Raw genomic sequence first — 13,971 nt, 5'->3', positions numbered from 1 at the left:
AGAAGAAGAAGAAAAAGGGAAGTTCTCAGGCCAAACTACAGAAGTGAATTTGATAGCACAGAGTTCTCTAAAGAACAGATTGTCTGTGCTGTGGTTCTTCTAGTCATGTCCCAGTTCTGCTAAATAAGAAGTGCTTGTGTTATTTCCTCTACAGTCCGCACTCACATATGTATCCTTGCCTAGCAACCCCGCCTGCAGCTGTGCTGAGCACAGACATTCAGGCAGCTGACCCACTGGCAAAGCTGGCTTGAGGACCTGCTGGGCAAGGGCTCTCCCACCGAGCTGTGTTCCCAGCTCAGTGCCTGCTGTGTGCAGCGGTGGAGCCCATAGAGGTAGAAGGATCACCAGACAGAAAGCTATGCTGCAAAGATCTGGTAGTGCAAGCTTGCAATCTCAGCATTCAGGTTGAGGCAGGAAGACTGCAAATTTCAAGGCCGCCTGGATTATGTAGTGAGAGCCAGGCTAAAACAAACAAACCAACGACAACAGAAATAGAATGTTGTGTGCCCTGAACCCTTCCTACCAGCGAGAAGAGACTCTTTATCTTCAAACACTTCCTCTTCTCCAGTAATTACACGGTGGGGCAAAGGCTTCAGTTCCGAGTCAGCAGATGGGGGTGGGGGCTGGGGGATGAGTCACCATGCCTATGGTAGCTGTCTTTGCTGATGTGCCAGGTGGGGCTTTAGGCAAAAGAGCAAGGCTTCCAAAGGACCCAGCTTGCATTCACCTGGTGGTGCTGACCCTATGTCTTTCGGGGGGTTCATCTCTGAATCAATGTTAGACAAAGAAAATGGACGCAGAGACTGTAGGGGTGAAAATGTCAAAGTGGGCTGATTTCAAGATGAAGGGGGAGAGATGGGGACAGGAGTCCTGCACCAGGAGTCAACTCGGGGTCACATTCTGGCTGTAACTATAACCTTCACATTCGCCCTTCATTTCCTTCATTGAAAGAAAGGAGGGTGAGGGAAGCAGAGTGCAACACCACATGCTTGAAAATCCCAGTACTTGGGAGGCTGAGGCAGGAGGATTGTTGTGAGTTTGAGGTCTGCCTGGACTCAACAGGGAGGGCTTATAAAGAAAATAAAAGAGAAAGGCAAGGAGGAAAGGAGGAGGGAGGGAAAGAAAGGGGAGGGTGCATGCCTTATTCAACTAAAAAAGACTTACAAAGCAGAAAAGAAATTTTGCCAGCGAATCCTACAAAGGCAAAAGCAGCTCCCAGGCATCTCTGTGGCCTCGGTACGTGGTGTAGGATCTTGTTTGCACACACGGTATGCCTTTGGTGAGTGTTGTTCAGATCAATTATTTAAAACAAAATAAGAGCTGGGCAAATGGTGGGCACGCCTTTAATCCCAGCACTCCGGAGGCAGAGGCAGGTGGATTTCTGAGTTTGAGGCCAGGCTGGTCTACAGAGAGAGTTCTAGGACAGCCAAGGCTACACAAAGAAACCTTGTATGGAGGGGGGGGAGGCTGGGGTGTAGCTCAGTAGTAGAGAGCCTTCCCGGTAAGATACAGGGTTTAGTCCCCATTACTGCAGGGAAAGCAAAACAAAAGAGAAAAGAAAGAGAAGAAAGGAAGGACGGGGTTGGGTATGGCTCAGGGCAGAACAGTTGCCTTGCCTGTGCAAGGCCTAGGTTCTATCCTCAGCCGCAGAACAATGACACAAAGTCCCTGGATTACCTGGGCTTTGTTGCTTCCCAGGACATAGAGACCCAGTAAGGTTAGGACAGCTAGGACCACAGAACTTAGAAAGTGCTCAGAACGTGATGGGCGCTCAGTGTTCACTCAGCATTGGTGCCCTCCCTTTCTAAGTGACAGCACCAGGAGTGAGTCCTCATCACTTTTGCTTTTTGTTCTTTTTTATTTTTTCTTCAAGGTACTGGGAACCAAACCCAAGTAGGCGCTCTGGCACTGCAGTATGTCCCCAGCCCCTTTGTCACTTTTTATTTTGAGACTGTTGTCTCACTAAACTGCCCAGGCAGGCCTTGGATGTGTGCCTCTCCTGCCTCAACTTCCCAAGTAGCTTGTATTACAGGCCTGGGCTATGCAGTCTAGATGACACTTCAGTTCTTGCCCCCATCCCATACTGCCTCTGAATTCCTTAGCTGCCACAAGCTGCTAATTAAGACTGGAGTGGGTTTCACTATCAGGAGCTGCTGTCGGCATCTTGCCCACCATGCACAACTCCCTGGTTAAAACTGAGCACCTTGGGAGGGCTGGAGAGATGGCTCAGAGGTTAAGAGCACCGACTGCTCTTCCAGGGGTCCTGAGTTCAATTCCCAGCAACCACGTGGTGGCTCACAACCATCCGTTATGAGATCTGGTGCCCTCTTCTGGTGTGCAGATATACATGGAAGCAGAATGTTGTATACATAATAAATAAATAAAATAGAATAAAAACTGAGCACCTTGGTTAAAATGCAGGCACTCTGGGGCTATCCTACCTGGATTTGAACCCTGGTTCTACGGGGGTTGTGCTTTGCATGATAACAGTTCCCCATAGGCCCTATGTTGAAGGCTTAGTTCTCACTCCACCATAGCCGAACACTTAGGAGGCAGAATCTTGTGACAAGAGGCTTCGTCATTGAAGGGGACAATGGGACCCTGACCCCTCACTCTCATTTTGCTTCCAGGCGACCTTGCAACATCTGCACCTCACAGTGATGTGTCCTATATGACAAGACCAAGCCATGGTGGCTGGAAACTTCCGTTCTTCCTCTCAGTCAGTTTTCTTGAGCATTTTGTCATAGCTTTGAAAAGCTGACATTACTACATGACCTCACCGCCTCTCTTTAGACTCAGCTTTCCCTCAGTAAAATGAGGACTAATTGCAGTCACCTCCAAGAAGTTGTTCTGAGAATTAAATGAGTTATAATATATACTAAGAAAGTGCCTGGCAGGTAGTGATTAGTCTGTCTGTATGTCTGTCTGTCTGTCCATCTGTCTATCGCCTGTGTGTTCGTTCACGTATGGAGACTGAATTTAGGACCTCACATATACTAGGCAGGCACTACACTGTCCCTTTGGCCCTCTTTATGCATTTCCTTTTGAGATGAGGTCACATCCTTTGTTTGCTGGCCTTGGATTTGTTCGGTAGCCCAGGCTGGCCTTGAACCTTTAATCTCCTTGCTTCACTTCAGCCTTATCAGTGGCTGGGATTAGAGGCCCCACTTAGCACAGTTTTAAGTGTTCACTACTTTTTGAGGTTTATGTTGACTGCTGTTTGCCTTGGTGGCTCCAGAGTTAACAACAAACTTTCATGAAAACAGACATTCAATGGAGGGGTTTGCTGAGTAATGTAATATTCCAATGATACCTTAAAGGACTCTCAAATGGAAAAATTTGGAGGCTGGGAGTCTTCTCTGTCCTATTCCTTCCTCCTTCTCCTTCTTCTTCACCATCATCTTGTAGTCACAGCATACAGAGGGCTGAGCTAAGACATCAGCTATCCACAAGTCCACTTCCTCTTGCGTTTGCCATCTTTACAACCCCAGCTTCCATTCAAATGTGCTCACATTGGAAGGGGGTGGAACCCACAGCACAAAGACTGTGGCTGACTGCCAAAGGACCTCAACCAGGAAAAGTGGTGGGAAGCAACCAGCTCCTGCCAAGAACGGGAATGCGATTTCCTATCCCACCCCCACAGGGGCCCCCAGCCTTCTCTCTGTCCCCTTTTCCTTTTCCCTGGTTCTGCAGGCCACAGGTTTCTGTCTGCAAAAACGATTAGCAGAGTCTAACTCAGGCTGTCTCCTCCTGCCAACTTCCTGAACAAGGGGCGGAAGGCTCACTCTGCCAAGAACAGAGCGTTAGCCGGGCACCATGAGCCTGTGTCAGCTGGGATGTTGACAGTCGGTTGGTCATTCACTCATAGCCAATTGCCACACCTGAGAGGTGATTTTACTTAATAGTTCCCAGTGACACCTGGCCCAACTAACCTGACAGGTTGCTGGCATAGAGCCCAAGCCTCTTCGAATACAGTGTGCTTTCTGCCCTTTTAGTTGTGTGCTTGCTTTAGCAATTTGGCACAGGGCTGTCATTTGACTCCTGTAGTCCAAGGTCTCCTGTAGCTCCAGGATGGCATCAAGCTTCCTATGTAGGGGCGGGGTGGGATGAGATGGGGGTAACCTTGAACTTTAGAGTCTCCTCTTCTATCTCCCAAAAGCTGGGATTACAGGCATGCACCATCATGCCCAGTGGGGTCAGGTATTTAAATGTTATCTCTAGTATAGCCAGGCACACTATCTTGCAAAGCAGATGTAGAAGGACAACTGTTTTCAAAGTTTAATAGATATGTAAATGTTCTGGGACTCTGGTTCCTGTTCAAATGTGGGCTCTGGGGAAGAGTTGGCTCTGTGGTTAAAAACTCTTTCAGAGGACCCAAGTTTGGTTCCCAGCACCCACATGGGTGACTCAATCATCAGAGTCATTCAGGGAATCTGATACCCTCTTGTGACCTCTATGAATACCAGGTATGCATATGGTGCACAGATATATATATATATATATATATATATATATATATATATATATGAAAAACACTCATACACACAAAATAAGATAAATTAATCTGAAAACAAAGTCAGGTTCTGGGGGTCAGGGATATGGCTCAGTGGTGGACTGCTTGCCCAACTTGTACAAGGCTCTGAGTTTCATCCCAAGCACTGAAAGAAAAAGGGAAACGAGATTCTGGTTGGATGGGTCTCGGGGAGGCCAGAGGCAACTTTTTTAACTAATAGGTAATGTTGAGGTTGGTGGTTCAAGTTGCTTGAGTAGCAAAGTATTCTGGAGGAATCTTGGTTGCCAATGGTTAAAATCCACTGGGAAGCTAGGAAGCTAGAAGAATTTATTGCAGGGAGATTGGGCGTCATAAAGCTAAAGGGGAAAGAGTGTAGCTGGGCTTCATGAAGAATTGGAAACAGGAATTCTGATGGCCATAGAACTTTCTTTTTAAAACGTGTGTGTGTGTGTGTGTGTGTGTGTGTGTGTGTGTGTGTGTCAGAGGACAGCTTATGGGAGTTGGGTCTCATCTTCCACTCTGTATGTCCCAAGCATTGAACTCTGGTCATCCTAATAAAGGGCAAACACCTTTACCTGTTGGGCAATTTCACCAGACCGAAGGACCCTCTTGGTCAATTAACTCTGTGTTCCTACACACTTAACCCAATGCCTAGTTGTCCCCACCCCACCCCTGCAATGCCCCACCCCCTCCTTACCTTCCTTTTCTCTTTTCCCTCTGATGGGTAGTGCCAAGGTAATTCTGCCCTTAGTCCTGTAGGTTGCATGTCTTCCACTTCCTTGTTTACCTTGGTTCTGGGGTGTGCATTAGTAACTCTCTATGACAGCAAGCAAAGGCAAGACTAGGGTAAATAAAATCACCCTTACACTTTGGCTCAAGCGTGTGGCTGGAACTCAGCTTCTAGTGCAGCCATGGTTACATCAACACCCATCTTGTGTCCTTGAGACTCTTCTTGCTTCTGGTTCTAAAAGGTATCATGATACAGCTTGTATTGGCATCTTTTCCCATTCACTGTAATGGATACTTGGAGGGGACTTTTCAACAGAAAATTTACAATTTCTGCTCTAGGGGAAAAATTTTAAATTATATAAGAATTTCTTGCCCTTTCTCAGTTCACCTTATGTGAAATTCCCTTTATTAGGCTTTTCAGCCTTCTGAATAGATTATTCCATTTTTTAAAACTTTGTATCTATTTTGCCCATATCTTTATATTTGTTTTGCTTTTTGTGAAAATGTTTCTTTTGTTTTGTTTTAAGACAGGGTGCCACTGTGCAGCTCAAGTTGGCCTTGAACTTTGGGATCCTCCAGCCTTGGCCCCACCCCCAGTAACTGAAATTACAGGCCTGTGCTGCCAGACCCAATTCTAGCTAATGTTTTTGGCTAGAAAGCTGTCTGGATTGATACTGGAGTAAGGGAGAGACCCAACAACCAGTTTTCTAGAATGAGTGGAAGAGAGTGGAGCATTGCTCAGAATACAGATTTTGAGCCAGGTGCCCCAACCCAACCACCACCCAACTGCACCTGTCACCGCATGTCCTATATCCCTTCTTAAACCATCAGAAAGGAAAGACCAGCATTTTTTTTTTCTTGGTTGCTTAAGACAAGGTGTCATGTAGCCCAGATTAGTTTGCACATGCTAGGTAGAGGATGACTTTGAATTCCTAATCCTCCTGCCTTTATCTTCCAAGTGTCAGGATTCCCAATGAGTACCATCAAACTTGACCAGGACCAGCTCTTCATTTCCAGTCTGTCAAGAATTTATACACAGTCCTAGTTTGCAGGGCTTGTCCACATTTCACACTGCAGCATGGGAATGTAACTCCAAACTAGCCTGATTCTGCTGGATCTTAGCTGAGCATGCTGGCATGTGTTTGTAATCCCGGAAGTTGAGAGGTAGAGGCAGGAAGATTGCCTTGAGTTTGCGGGGAGTGGGGGGGAGGCACTAGCCTGGGACTACATAGTGAATTTAAAGCCAACTTAGTCTACATAGTGAAATCCTGTGTCAAAAAAAAACAACAAAAAAAATTAATAACCTGAAAGTGTGTATGTGTCTGTATGTGTATCTGTCTGTGTGTGTGTATCTGTGTGTGGAGAGGGGGGAGGGAATGTGAATGAATGAGTGATTTTTTTAGTCAATTAACATCTACAATTCTCTGCCAGGAGAATTATTTATGGGTTTCCTCAGTGACACCAATAGAAATTGACTATGAGGAGATTGTGATTGGGTTCTGACTGACAGCCCGATGGTTGAGTAGATTCTAGGCCTTACTGTGGGCATTTTGTGGGATGGAAGTTCTTCCTTGGAATAAACAACGGAATTTTTCTTTTATGAGGCATGGTTTCTCTGGCTCTCCTGGAACTCGCTCTTTGATCAGACCGGCCTCAAACTCAGAGCTCTGCCTGCCTCTGCCTCTCAAGTGCTGAGATTAAAGGTGTGTACCACCAACAACAGGCTAATGGAATATTTTTGTTTATAGATAAAAGAGAAAGCCAAGCATGGCTGGTGTGATGGCCAGTGCCTATAATCCCAGCACTGGGTGGCATAGGCAGGAAGATGTGTTCAAGAACAGTCTTGGCTACACAGCCAGAGCAAGACCAGCCTACCAAAAATATATAATCAGAAATGAAATATTCATATGTAACATGGCATGGTTGAACTTTCAAAATATATCAAGAGATGAGATCCTCACAAGGTTAAAATTCATCCTTTCATTGATATGGTATGCTATGAATATGAGATGTTTAGAGCAGTTGATTGTAGCAATGATTACACAACTCTGTGACCATGTGGAAAGTCATGGAATTGTATGCGATAATGCCTGAGTTGTATCTAAATAAAACCATGACAATGGAATTTCTGCAACTGGTGCACAGTGCCAAAGCACAGGTCCCCAGTGTCACTATCTTTGGAAACCTTTAGCATGTCTATGACGTTACTTCTCAGTCGCCATATTTAGGAGGATGAATCTGAGTGACATGTGTGTTCTTAACTGAAGGTAGCTCACTTAAGGAACTGTCACTGGCTTGAGTGGGGAATGTCAATATCTTTACTGCTAGTCATCAAGTCAGACAGATGACAGTGTGACTTTGTGCTCTTCTTCCCATACCAATGATCTACTTCCCATGGGGTCAGGGGAATGGTGCAGAGATCATGGGCACTCACCTCTCTTGGAGAAAACCACAGATCTGTTCCCAGCACCTGGATCACGCTACTCACAACCAACTGGAAATCAAGCTCCAGCAGGCCCAATACTCTCTTTGGCCTCCAAAGGTGCTGAGATGCATGCATTTGGGAGCTCACACACGCATACATATACACACAAATTTGAAGAATAAATAAAACAAAACAAAAATAAAGTAAAATAAAAAAGAAATGATTTCTGGAGCTGAGGAGATGGTTCAGTGGTTAAGAGCACTGGCTGCTCTTCCAGAGGACCTGGGTTTGATTCCCAGCACCCACATGTTAGCTCACAACCATCTGTAACTCCAGCTCCAAAGGATTCAATGCCTTCTCCTGACCTTCATGGTCACCAGGTACACATGCAGGCAGAATACCCATGCACATAAAAAATAAATAAAATGATATCTTTTTAAAGATTAATTTTTTAAAAAAACAACTTTCATTGGTAACAAGATAATAATAATAATAATAATAATAATAATAATAATAATAATAATAATAAAGCAATACATCTATTTGCAAGCAAAGTGAGCGTGCAAATCCAGTTCATTCATTCAACAATACTGAGTGTTTTCAATATGCTGGTCACTCTGCCAGCCTCCAATAATGTAGTGGTAAGCCAGTTGCAAAGACAGGTGCTAATAACAAGCATTTGGGTTGGTGTGACCATGTCTCCCAACAGACAGAGATCACCTTGCTAGATGGATAGGCTGTTTTAACTATCAGAGGATTCTGGAAGTATTATACCTTGCTTATATAACCCTTGAGATCTTGTGATTTTTTAATGGAATAAATATTAGGGCTGGTTATTCCTACAAATCCTAGCACTTGGGAGATGGATGCAGGATAAGGGAGAGTTTAAGGCCAGTTTGAACTACACAACAAATTCAAGGTCAACCTGGGCTAGGAGATTCTGTCTTTAAAAAAATTACATAATACTAGAACACCCCTAACATATATATTTCCTATATGTAGGAAATATAACAGTCCCACTATCTATTTTGCCATCCATCCATTTTCAAGTCATGCTTCCCCACCCCCATCTCTCTTACAAGCCAATCACTTTCTCATGAATACAGCCTTGACCACCTCACTACAAGTCTCTCAGAAGGACCCAACTCTGAGGACCTCCCACGTTTTGCTTGAAGGAATTCAGATCTGAGTGACAACAACCAAGACCCCCCAGCTGCTCAGGAAACTGGAGGACAGATTAATGTGAGTCTTCATGCCAACTTGCTTCTGGCACATTCCCCAAGACTCAGACACGAAGCTGCATAGGCTGAATACCAGCCCCCTGCCAGGTGGACAGGAAGTGGGAATGATGCCTGAGGTCTATAAGCATTGGCATTTGGAGCATGCTCCAGGCAGCAATGCAACCCTGGTGCTAGTAAGACGGGGGATATGAGACCCCTTTGGCATGCTGGATGCAGGGCCCCATACTTCATACCATAGTGGACTTCAAGGGGCCTAATTCCTCTAACTCTGCCGAGGTCAGGGCTCAGATCTCAATGAAGCCATAACCATGTTGTAAGCTCCTCTCTGAACCATGGATTCATGTCTGGGTGGAGTTACTCAGGTTACTCATGTAAAGTCTAGCAGCGCATGAGGCAGGGCCAATGCCTGGTGGTTAGGAGGCCCCTGTTCCTAAGACTGAGATGCCCCACAAACATCTACTTAGCTTTATTATTGTCATCTCTTGGTAAGGGATTTTTTTTTGTTGCTGTTCTAAAAATATCTATTTACAATGTGATAGCAAAGTATTATATGATCATTATAAAATCTCTGACAATTTTAGGAAAGAAATACAAAATGAAAATAATCTATAATTTGACCCCTGAGAAATAACAATAGCTAATGCCTCCACTCTTAGCTCCTACTCCACATACACTGCATTATAGAGTCCCACTTTGGGGACAATTTGAAATTATTGGGATGATATTTGGAATTTAATGAAATTATTTGGACAATATTCATGTCATCATAAATCTCTTAAAGAACTACCCAAAATAACTAAGCAAGCTGACAGTGTTATTCAGTGGTAAAATGTGTACATGTTATACACAAGGCCTGGGTTCCATATGTATATATCACAGAAATAGCCAATCACAATAGCCCATCACGACTGCAATATTTAATCAATCCATATTGCTAGTTCTACCCAGTTTTCATTGCTGTAAAATGCCATATGAGCTTGGTATGATGATACACCCACTACTTGGGAAATGGAGGCAGGAAAATAAGGAGTTCTGGGCTAGCCTTAGATACAAATCAGCTTGAGCAAACTTGGGCTACAAGAGACTCCTTCTCAAAACAAAACAAAACAAAACAAAACAAAAAGCCAGTAAATGTGTCATAATGAGCATTTCTAAAAGTATCCCTTTGCACATGACCCTGATTCTTTCCCCAGAATCAATGTCTACAATGCAGCTACTGCTTAAAATGGAAAGAGTAGCTTGGACTGGAACTTGCATAGCCCAGGCTGGCCTCAAACTCAAAATTCTCCTTTCTTCTCCTCCTGCATGCTGGATGTATGACTTTGTGTCCCATATCCGGCCAGAAAAGTATAGTTTGTTTTTTTGTTTTATTTTTTTGTTTGTTTGTTTGTTTTTCGAGACAGGGTTTCTCTGTGTGGCTTTGGAGTCTATCCTGGCACTCACTCTGGAGACCAGGCTGGTCTCGAACTCACAGAGATCCACCTGCCTCTGCCTCCCGAGTGCTGGGATTAAAGGCGTGCGCCACTACCACCCGACCTGTTTGGTCTTTTTTAAGGGCTTCAAGACCACTGAAAACTTAACTGAAGAGGAAATACTTTTAAGATTTATATTTTTATCTATTTTAACATTTTTCTACTTATAGAAAGGGTACATTCTTGTCCAATTTTTAAAAATATGGACATATACATGGTTAAAGTTTCCATTAAGGCAGTTATGTCCATCATTAGAGATGAGGACTTAGTAGAAGAGTGTGTTCTGGGTACTGTTTTGGGATAGCCCGGAAGTGTCTCCCGAGACTCTCATGTGAACGCTTAGTCACTGTTGTAACCATATTGAGAAGGTCTGGATTCATCAGTGGACAGATTTGTTGATGAACCTGTGGTCCATGGGGACTGTGTTTTTGTCTGCCTAGTAGTCCCTGACATCTTTCTCTCTCTACTTTTTGGCCACCATGCTCCACCCTTACAATAGAGCAGGTGACCATGGACTAAAATTCGTGAAACAATGAGCCAAGTCGAACCCTTCCTCTTGTGAGAAAATGTCATCAGGCATTTTGTTATAGATGGAAGACTGAGTCTCCCCCACTTTCTCCTCATTCCTCACCAGCGGAGGCTGAGTCACTAGTGTCACTAGTGAACTCTTTCTTTGAAGTAGCCTATGGCCAGGTCCACACCATTCATACTCTCTGTATACCTTGGCTAGAACCACTAACCAGCCCAGTCAGCCCTCTGTGGAGTCTACTGCAGGGTTCTTCTCTCCAGTGAGAGGAAGAGCAAGAAGGGGATACAAACAGTAATTGTAGATATTGCTCCCTAATAATCAGAGGACCTGGCACCCTTACCCATGTCCCGAGGGAAATGAGGGAAAAATACCTGAGCTACAGCCAAGTGGGGAACCTTAGGCATTCTGGAGGCAGGTCATTGGCAAAGCGCTATCTGTACATATCTACACACATTCAGAGCGACAGCTACGGGCTTGTACACTGCAGCCGTGCATGAGCTGCCTGTGAGCAACTCTTTATCTCCCCATTTATTAACAAACTCATTTCTTGACAGGAAACTTGTCTGTAGATGCTTGTGAAATGCTTTCATATAGGGAAGATTAATTTGTCCCAGGAGGGAACTCCTACTCATGCCAACGAAGCCGTTCCAAAGAGAAATCCTGTGGAAAAAAGGAAAAACACTTCACCACAGGAAGGACATTATATTAGAGGGCTCCCCATGGCCGGGGCTTTTGGACCCTCCTACCTCTACAGTCCAGCATTCACCTCATACCAGTGACGGATGCCAAGTCTGTTCATACCCCTAGTGCAGTTAGCTCTACCTTCAGAGATGCAAATGCCTGCCACACTCCATGTGAATTGTAAGGGACTGCACTGTGGCTCAGGAGTAGAGCACTTGCCTGGTAGGGCATTTGTGAGAATGTGGGTTCCAACACCAGCTCTGCCAAAGGTAAAAATTAAATAAAAAGAAAAGAGTGTGTTGTTAATAGCAGCTCCATTGCGTTTGACAGCTGGAGTTCTGTCCCTGGTTCCCACAGTGAAAGAAGAAAATCAATTCCTGCAAATTGACCTCTACAGGTACCCTGTGCCACGTGTGTGCCCAAACACACACCATATTCACAAACAATAGTAAGAAACACTTTTTAAAGATTAAACCATATGCTGAGTCACTTCAAGTCAGGAACCTATTGCATAAATTACCTCCTTGACCTTATGTAATGTGATGCCTCTTTGCTTTTACACTGTGTCTCTGGCTTATTTTCCCTCACTGGCTCCTCATTAACTGTAATATCAGGGTCCTTAGCATTTGCTTTAGTTAGGGTTTCTGTTGCTGTGAAGAGGACAACTCTTATAAAGGAAACTTTATAAGGCAACTCTTATAAAGGAAAACATTTAATTGAGATGGCAGCTTACAGTTTCAGAGGTTCAATCCATTATCATCATGGCAGGACAAGGTAGCCTGCAGGCAGACATGGTGTGAGAAGTAGCTGAGAGCCTTACATCTTGCAGGCAACAGGAAGTAGTCTGTCTTCTCTGGGCATGGCTTGAGCTTATATGAGACCTCAAAGCCCACCTCCACAATGACATACTTCCTCCAATAATTCCACACATATGCCAACCAGATCACACCTCCTTAATAGTGCCACTCACTTTAGGGACCATTTTCTTTCAAACCACCAGAGTGTTCTTCTGTGTTGCTGTCTGTGTTCTCAGTGGTAGACTATGTAATGGGAAACAGGACAGAAGCTCCAAAAACCAGTCCAAAAGAAAGCACAGGATAAAAGCAGGTTCTCCCATGAATGAATTTCTCCTCCAGCCTTCATAGGAAGGCATTGTTACTGTCCTTATTATACACAAGCAGTGGAGACACAGACATGGTAACTGACTTGCTTAAGGTTTCACACAGATGTTGGAACCAGACATCACCCACAAGCCCACAACCTAGAATGTCCTAATTACTAACCTACTTAATCTATGACAGCATTTTGTTTTAACTCAGAGTGATGAGATTCATAGCCTTGCTGGCAATCCCAGCACTGGGAAGGATGGCCACAAGGTCAAAGTCAGCCTGGTCTACATAGTGAGTCCCAGGCCAACCTGAACTACAGAGCGAGATACGATCTAGAAAAGAAAATTGGAAATCATAAATACATTCATCAGGTGTTACATATGTCACTTTATTCAGGGTTTTTTTTTCCTTAAATATTTGTGATGGAAGCTTTTCAATCACTTCTCAGCCTTTGGCTAAGATCAAATATAGATTACTGTGTTAGACTTTTCATCACAGTGACAAAAGGACCTGACAGGAATTACTTAAGGGGTAGGCCATACAATGGCTGCCCAGTCTGTTGCTCCCCTGAAACGCATGTATTAAATTATTCTTTCAAAAAAGGGGGTGGGCAATAACGCCGTATATTTTGTTATAATGAGAGGAAAGCTATCTGTAATAGAGAATTGTGTATTCAGTAGGTCATTGAAGACAAAGTCAGATAGAAAATGTTTCTGAACATCCAAAGCCAAGGGAGAGATGGAGCAGCTGTTCTGAACAACCTGACAGATATGCTGGTGAACAACTCTACCCAAAATGAACCCTGAGTCCACACAGCCCCAGGTCTAACCACTGGGCACACAGCAAGGGAGGTAAAGAAACAGTGAGCTTTCTGTGGGTGGACACTCAGGAGTGATTCTGCCTTGGAAGCCCACAGGGCTGCTGTGTTCACGATGTCAACCAAGCCCAGTCCATCTATACTAAAGTTTCTAGAGTCTTGACTGCATATAAAGGGGTCCCCAGGGGCTCCTTCCCTGGTTGCTCACTGGAGTCTGGAGCAGCATTACACACCTATAGCCTCCATCACTCCTGAAGCAGGAAGAGTGCTAGCATCCAGGAGTTGGGGGAAGATTGGCCAACAAAGCTAAACTCCATCTCAAAAACAGAGAAAAGAAAGACTCCTGCTTACAGCCAACTGATTGGCCAAGAATTGCTGCTTCCTGTTCAAGACTCACGCTCCTGCCATTTCCATAGGATGCTAGACTGATGCCAAGGCAGCCAGTTCCCAGGGCA

General features: G+C 44.5%; 1 long non-coding RNA gene across 1 annotated transcript in view; it reads right to left on the bottom strand.

Annotated features, from left to right (window-relative positions):
- Nucleotides 1-11,376: 11,376 nt before the first annotated feature.
- The window catches only part of LOC107978382, a 21,550-nt gene continuing 18,955 nt past the window's right edge, over nt 11,377-13,971 (bottom strand). The window contains exon 3 of the long non-coding RNA XR_003487648.2: nt 11,377-11,569. This is a non-coding gene — a long non-coding RNA (uncharacterized LOC107978382). The remainder of the gene's footprint in view (nt 11,570-13,971) is intronic.

The sequence above is a fragment of the Cricetulus griseus genome, chromosome 8 (assembly GCF_003668045.3).
Source record: "Cricetulus griseus strain 17A/GY chromosome 8, alternate assembly CriGri-PICRH-1.0, whole genome shotgun sequence".
In the NCBI taxonomy this organism is placed as follows: domain Eukaryota; kingdom Metazoa; phylum Chordata; class Mammalia; order Rodentia; family Cricetidae; genus Cricetulus; species Cricetulus griseus.
Note: the sequence above shows the minus strand (reverse complement) of the source record. Positions and strands in the feature narration are given on the sequence as shown.